We start from the raw sequence: 7,680 nt of genomic DNA, 5'->3' as shown, positions 1-7,680 counted from the left end.
GAAGAGATGATTTGGGGTTTTGCTTTTTAACAAAGAGGGAAGTGGAGTGCGGCACACGGCACTTAATATCTGGCTGAGATTTAAAACGCATGCTCCTTATGAAGTGTGACATTTTATCCCTAAAGCCACAGGAACATTTCCCACATTTAAGTGATAGAGGGAAAATTCTTCAAATTAGATTTGAACTTTATACCTTCTAATTCTGCTGCAATCCTCCTCCGCCATGTACCACGCTCGGGCCTGATGAACACGCTGTTATATCAAAGCCTAACAGACCTGAGTGCTGACAAATCCCCTTCACTTAGCCTGGAAGTCAGCAGCAAACCTCCTGGAGATCCAGGAGTCAGTGTTAACTGGAAAAAATAGCCCCACCACTGGTCACAAGGCTAAATGAAGTGGTCAGTGCACCCCTCCTGGGTGTCACCGTGAGCTGGAAGCCAGCACAGAGGCCACATGGCTGACCCAAGTCCCCGAGGTTTGCAAAGAGCCACCCAGAGCTCCTTTACTCACTTCTATCCAAGCCTGAAGGAAAACCAAAGACCCATCTGCAAGGAAGTCATGGTCAGAGGGAGGGAGCACCTCTCCTGCTAAGGTGTGCTGCAAGAGCTGGCGGTGTTTATCTGGAGAAGAGAAAGTTCCAGGGAGACCTCAGAGCCCTAAAGAGGCTCCAAGAGATCTAGAGAGGGACTTTGGACAAGGGCCTGGAGTGCCAGGACAAGGGGGAATGGTTTTAAACCAAAAGAGGGCAGGGTTAGATGGGATATTGGGAAGGAATTAGGGTGGGGAGTCTCCGGCATAGGGTGCACAGAAAAGCTGTGGCTGCCCCATCTCTGGAAGTGTCCAAGATCAGGTTGGATGAAGCTTGGAGCAACCTGGGATAGTGGGTGGAATGGGATGATCTTTAAGCTCCCTTCCAACCCAAACCATTATGGGATTCTGTAAAGCCCTGAGCAACAAATCCCCAGGCTTGTCCACCACAAGGTCCTGCTTCGCACTTTCCAGACTCAGAGGTTTGCTGTGCAACTCAGTGTCAACCAGGTCCCCATTTGGGGACAGCTCTCCTGCTGTAAGTGCTGTCACAGCCACGGGCCCTTGTGGGAGAGCTCCTCTGTTGAGCCCTTCAGGATGAGAGGAACCCACAAGGATCATCAGGCCCAGCTCCTGGCCCTGCACAGGACACCCCAACAATCCCACCCTGTGCCCCAGAGCCCCTTCAGAGGAAGCTGCAGACCCCGGTGAGGTCTGACCTCAGTGTCCTCCAGGCTGAACAAGCCAAGTACCCTCAGCTGCTCCTTCTACAGCCCCTTCACCATCTTCTGTCCCTCCTTTGGATGCTCTCTGACAGCTTTAGATCTTTCTTATCTAAAACTGCCCCAGCACTTGAGGTGAGGCCAGCCCAGCCCAGAGCAGAGCAGGACAATCCTCTCCTGGGCCTGGCTGGCCATGCTGGGCCTGATCCCCTCCGGGCTGCCGGGGCGCTGCTGACTCATATTCAACTTTCTGTCGACCAGGACCCCAAGGTCCCTTTTGTCCCTGCTGCTCTCCAGCCTCTCATTCCCCACTGTGCCCATGCACCCAAGGCTGCCCCATCCCAGCTGCAGAATGCAGCACTTTGTTAAGCTTCACACAGCTGGTGATTGCCCAGCCTCACAGAGCACATCCCACCCTACATCCCAGGCTCTCACACCCATTCTGTCCCCACACAGCAAACACAATCCTGGACTCCCAAGAGGTGGCCCAAAGCCTCAGCTCACCATGGACAGAGGAAGCCCTGACCCACAGCCTCTCCCTTTGCATCTCTCTGGGCCTGCAACACTCACGAAAAACCCACCCCACCTTCCACCCTGTGCCTCGAGGGGCAGTCCAGACCTCTGGAAGTGCTTTCAAATACAAGTTGCAAAGGCAGGACGTTATTCCCATTACGTTGCTTGCTTTCCTTAAGCCCTGCTCAGTAACAGACAGGTGCACTAAGCTCCTTGCCAGGGACCCACGTCGAGAGGAACAAGACCCTCCAGTTTCACATTTTACCCCCTTCGTAAGCTCACCAGTCACCTCTTAAGCTCGTAATAAAAGCCTTTTTTGAAAAATGATGGCGCCCAGTTTCCAAGGCAGCAGGACTTTTAAGCCTGTGTTTGCAAGAGCCTAAGGAATGAGAGATGCCAAAAGGCACAGGCTGTATAAAACCCGTCCCCTATCCCTGCTGGACAGATTAAATAACACAGTGGAAGTTTTTAATGCAACACGAGCGGAACGAGGAAGTGGCCAGTGATGCTGTACAAAAAATGTACAACGAGTGGGATAACAACTACAAATCCCTTTAATCTCTGGGCTTACCTCGACATCTCAGACTGGTTGGTGCCTGCAGGGATTATCGGAGACGTGTGATTCCTGAATGGAAAGAGGGAGATGCTTCATGGTGTTCACTGACCATCAGTGGTCTGCTGGACCTCAGCTGCAATTCAGCCTGCAGTGACCACACAATGCCAGAATCATTTTGGCCAGAAAAGACCTCCAAGATCATCAAATCCAACCTGTGACCAACACCCGCTTTGTCACCCAGCCCAGAGCACTGAGTGCCATGTCCAGGAGATCCTTGGACACCTCCAGGCATGGGCACTCCACCACCTCCCTGGGCAGCCCCTTCCAATGCCTGACCACCCTTTCCATGAAGAAATTCCTCCTGATGTCCAACCTGAGCCTCTCCTGGCACAGCTTGATGCTGTTTCCCTTCATCCTGTCACAGTTTCCTGGGACTGGAGCCCCACTTCCCCCCTGGCTGCCCCCTCCTGTCAGGGAGTTGTGCAGAGCCACAAGGTCCCCCCTGAGCCTCCTGTTCTCCAGGATGAGCTTTGAGGACAGCACAGCCCAGGCAGACCTGTGTCCTCTCACTTCAAATTACTGAAAAGCTCAAGGACTCAACTGGAAACCAACAGCAAACCAGAACATCTCCAACTCCCTGCTTTCTCCATTTATAAACGTCTATTTTCTGAGGCTAAACCAATTACTTATTCTCAGTCATACACAGCTCCCATTTCAGCTCAAAAACAGGTTCCTTTCCCATGGAAAAAAAAAAAATCGACTCTACTCATTTCATAATTAATTTTACTGCATGGCTTTTCCCAGCAACACAACTCATTTTTTTTCCCAAGTTCTCTACAAACTGATGAAAATGAAAATCCCCCCAGCCTCCCTGCACACTCTCATGTACATCACTTCTTTGTAGCTTAATTTCCCATTTTTAAAAGGAAGACATTTGCTTTCCTCCAGCTTTTTTTTGGGGGGGAATGGAGAAGGCAGGTGGGGAAGTGAGCAACGAGCATTATTTCATCGTTAATACAGCTTCCAGCACAATAAAGACAATCTTGTGCACTGTGACAACGAGGTGCTAACAGAGGGCAATAAATTCAAATTAATAATTAACATCCACGCCTTATCAGGCCATCTCGGTGCTCTCATTTCAGTTGCTTCGGAAATGTTCCTACTTTTTTACTGCACACACATGCAATAGGTCAGTCAGTCCTTAAAACCACACACGCTGATGGAGACAGCACTGCTGGGACTCTGCAGGTAAAACTTCTGGCTGAAAAAACACAGTTTGGCATAAAAAGTGGGGTATGAATGCCAGCATTCATGGAAATAAATATGCAAGGTTCCTATCTGGGCAGCAAAGACTGGAATATGTTATTAAAATAGAACAAAACACAAGGTACTTACTGCATGTGAGACCCTCCTGACCCACACATGGATGAGGATCAAGCACTAGAAGGAAACAGACAAATTTCTCATGTGAAATTTCAGCGTGAAGAACCACTTTGATATCAACACAGCAAATTACAAGAGGATTTTACAGCATTTTTCAGCCTCAGCACGAAGAAAATGCAACAGGTTCTCCTAAAAAAACCCCACTGATCCAATACACTTAAAGAAATTATATGCTGGGCACAGTCATCATGTGACTTGAAAAATAATATCCTTAGATGCTTTTATTATCGTCTTCAAGATTCATGTTTTCAAGATTTTCCTCCAAAACCAGGGGGGGCCTAGGAACTTTATTTCAAAAACTTGATAGCCAAGAGTCTCACCTAATCATGTGAACTGGGGCTTCAAGGGGGGGAAAAATAAAAGGAATGCAGACACACAGAGATATGTGGCAAAATATATGATCACTGGCAAAACACTCATTCTCCCAAACTTCTTGCTTTTTCCCTTCTCGCTGGCTCTGTGGAGGAGTGCATTTTCCCCAAAAAACCTGTGATCCTGTCCTCTGAACTGGTTTTTAAGTGGTAAGGGAATGGAAGACCACTAGAAAGTTGCCTTGATAGGTGTGTGGGGAAAGAAAAAGGGAAAAGAAAGAAAAAGGGAAAAGAAAGGGAAGATGAAAGAAAGAGAGGGATGGAGGAAAGGAAAAGGAAAGGAAAAGGAAAAGGAAAAGGAAAAGGAAAAGGAAAAGGAAAAGGAAAAGGAAAAGGAAAAGGAAAAGGAAAAGGAAAAGGAAAAGGAAAAGGAAAAGGAAAAGGAAAAGGAAAAGGAAAAGGAAAAGGAAAAGGAAAAGGAAAAGGAAAAGGAAAAGGAAAAGGAAAAGGAAAAGGAAAAGGAAAAGGAAAAGGAAAAGGAAAAGGAAAAGGAAAAGGAAAAGGAAAAGGAAAAGGAAAAGGAAAAGGAAAAGGAAAAGGAAAAGGAAAAGGAAAAGGAAAAGGAAAAGGAAAAGGAAAAGGAAAAGGAAAAGGAAAAGGAAAAGGAAAAGGAAAAGGAAAAGGAAAAGGAAAAGGAAAAGGAAAAGGAAAAGGAAAAGGAAAAGGAAAAGGAAAAGGAAAAGGAAAAGGAAAAGGAAAAGGAAAAGGAAAAGGAAAAGGAAAAGGAAAAGGAAAAGGAAAAGGAAAAGGAAAAGGAAAAGGAAAAGGAAAAGGAAAAGGAAAAGGAAAAGGAAAAGGAAAAGGAAAAGGAAAAGGAAAAGGAAAAGGAAAAGGAAAAGGAAAAGGAAAAGGAAAAGGAAAAGGAAAAGGAAAAGGAAAAGGAAAAGGAAAAGGAAAAGGAAAAGGAAAAGGAAAAGGAAAAGGAAAAGGAAAAGGAAAAGGAAAAGGAAAAGGAAAAGGAAAAGGAAAAGGAAAAGGAAAAGGAAAAGGAAAAGGAAAAGGAAAAGGAAAAGGAAAAGGAAAAGGAAAAGGAAAAGGAAAAGGAAAAGGAAAAGGAAAAGGAAAAGGAAAAGGAAAAGGAAAAGGAAAAGGAAAAGGAAAAGGAAAAGGAAAAGGAAAAGGAAAAGGAAAAGGAAAAGGAAAAGGAAAAGGAAAAGGAAAAGGAAAAGGAAAAGGAAAAGGAAAAGGAAAAGGAAAAGGAAAAGGACCCTCAGAGAGGGTAAAACACAGCCCGGGGGGGAGGCGGGGTCACCCCACAAAGCGACGGCGTCATCTCAGGAAAACCAGGCAAATATTAATATTATCCACTCAGGCCCTTTTTTTGCAGGAAGTTCCTCTCTTGCAGCCCACAGTTCGCGCGTCATGTCTTGTTTCCCCCCAGTAATTTCAGCACAGCGCAAAGCTTTACGAGTTCGTCTGCAATAACCAGACAGCAATGACGGCATTGGATCAAAGTGCCTGCGAGGAGCTGTGCTCGTTCCCCCAGAAACATCACTCCAAGCCCACATATTAAGCAAGTATTACGATTATTATTGGTGCTGTGCTACAGTGCTGGGAGCTGAACTGTGAGCATCTTGCATGATGTTATCCATCAGTGTTGTGCTGTTTGCTGCTTCCAGCACCGGCAGCACAGCCCAGTTTGGGAAGGCTCTTTTTCCCAGTTCTGAGCTGGATACAGCTTGTTCAAGTTCAATAAATAACAGTACATTAGAGAAAAAAAAAAAATTAAACACCTCCTGGGTATTTGCTACCTCCTTCTGCTCCTCTCCTTCACACTCAAATCTGACCATATCCAAACTGCTGCCCCAGCAGGTTGTGAGCAAAGCCTTTCCTGGCATCTTTGCCATGGTCTCCTTCCTCTGGCCTCAGTGCTACCAACCTCAAAGCCCCCTGTTTCTTTTGCTCAGTATCCTCTTTCCAAACTCCCAGCTTTTTGTCAGGTAAAACCCCCTCAGATTCTAAAACATCCTTCCAAGTTCATAACCAGAGCAGCTCTCCTCGTCACCAACAGCTTGGGTTTCATAGAACTATTAAGGTTGGACAAGACCTGCAAGATTTCCAAGTCCAAGCTTCAACCAAACACCACCAAAACATATCATTAAGTGCCACATCTACTTCCAGGGATGGTGACTCCACCATTTCCCTGGGCAGCCTGTTCCAATGCTTAACCATTCTTTCAGTGAAGAAATTTTTCCTATTATCCAATCTAAACCTTTCCTGGCTTAACTGAAGGCTGTTTCCTCTTATCCTAGCACCAGTTGTCTGGGAAAAGAGGCTGAGCCCCAGCTCACCACGGCCTCCTTTCAGGCAGCTGCACAGAGCAGTCAGGTTTCCCCTGAGATTGTTTTCTCCAGCCTTCTTTTCTCCCCTCCTGCCTCCACACAGTGGTAGCCCCAGCCATACACCACTGAAAACTCCACTGCTTTCCAGCCAGGCAGCTCCTTGCTTCAGGAGAGAAAGGTGGGGTGAGAGGAATAAAGAACAACATCCCCAAGGGCAGGGCAGAGACTGTCTGGGGCTGTGTCCGAGGACAGATCCAGCACAGCCTCCAGTTGGCATAAGTTTGAGGAAAGCTTGGTTAGATCCCTGGTGGAGCCAATGCAGGGCTTGTATAAATCATGCCTAACACTCTCATGGAATCACATAAGGGAAGATCACAGTGCAGTGGGGAGTTATCTGAATTGTGCTCTTTAAAAGAAAAAAAAAAAGAGATGAAGGGAAAAAAAACCCCACAAAAGTAGCGTCTGACCTCTTCCTCAGAGTTATCTCAGAATCTCACTGCTACCCAGTCTCTGAATCATGGCTGCTGTTATTTGAGCCAGATTAACTCCAAAGGAATTAAGCTGAGCAGAGCTGGAAAAATGCTTGTGCTTCAACTGCTTTGAGCTGAGTTTGATTTTAATAGAGACGGGGCTTTTTAGCACTTCCTATGGCACTGCCAGCACTGAACAGCAAGTCCATATAAACATGATCATATGTGCACCCCACATGACAAAAACACATATCCAGTCCTGGTTCTGAACAAGGTGCTGGTGAGGAACTCCAGTTTGGTGTTGAAACTCCTTGGTTCAGGTTGCTGCAATGACATTGTAGCTGTGCAGAGCACGGGATTTATGGCTGGGCTAATCCAGCCCTTCCTAAACACCAGTCAGAGTTGGATCTCAGTTAAGGTACCGAGGCTACTGTTAATGTGGTTGGTTGTAGGGAGGTTATGCTGGCTGTGTACCATAAATCAGAGTTGTTTAGGTTGGAAAAGCCCTCTAAGAGCATCAAGTCCAAGCCTTAACCCAGCACTACCAAGGCCACCATTAACCCATGTCCCAAAGTGTCACATCCAAATGGATTTTAAATCTATCCAGGGATGGGGACTCCACCACTGCTCTGGGCAGCTGTGCCAGGGCTGGACCACCCTTTCCATGAAGAAATTTTTGCTAACATCCAATCTATCCTATAGCCTTCAAGTAGCTAAAGGGGGCTTACAGGAAGGCTGGAGAGGGACTTTTCACAACAGGTATGAAGTGATAGGACAAGAAGGAATGGCTTTCAG

General features: G+C 46.5%; 1 long non-coding RNA gene across 6 annotated transcripts in view; it reads right to left on the bottom strand.

Annotated features, from left to right (window-relative positions):
- Positions 1-7,680, bottom strand: part of LOC108448935 — a 57,822-nt gene that overhangs the window by 22,319 nt on the left and 27,823 nt on the right. For 5 of the 6 annotated variants that reach the window (XR_001865019.1, XR_001865021.1, XR_001865023.1 and 2 more), the window contains 2 exons: positions 3,715-3,759; positions 2,335-2,464 (listed from right to left, as the gene is read on the bottom strand). This is a non-coding gene — a long non-coding RNA (uncharacterized LOC108448935). The remainder of the gene's footprint in view (positions 1-2,334; positions 2,465-3,714; positions 3,760-7,680) is intronic. The other variant, XR_001865022.1, reaches the window with a different exon arrangement.

The sequence above is a fragment of the Corvus brachyrhynchos genome, unplaced genomic scaffold (assembly GCF_000691975.1).
Source record: "Corvus brachyrhynchos isolate BGI_N302 unplaced genomic scaffold, ASM69197v1 scaffold79, whole genome shotgun sequence".
Classification (NCBI taxonomy): Eukaryota; Metazoa; Chordata; class Aves; order Passeriformes; family Corvidae; genus Corvus; species Corvus brachyrhynchos.
The sequence above is the reverse complement of the archived record's forward strand: the minus strand, read 5'-3'. Positions and strand labels throughout refer to the sequence as shown.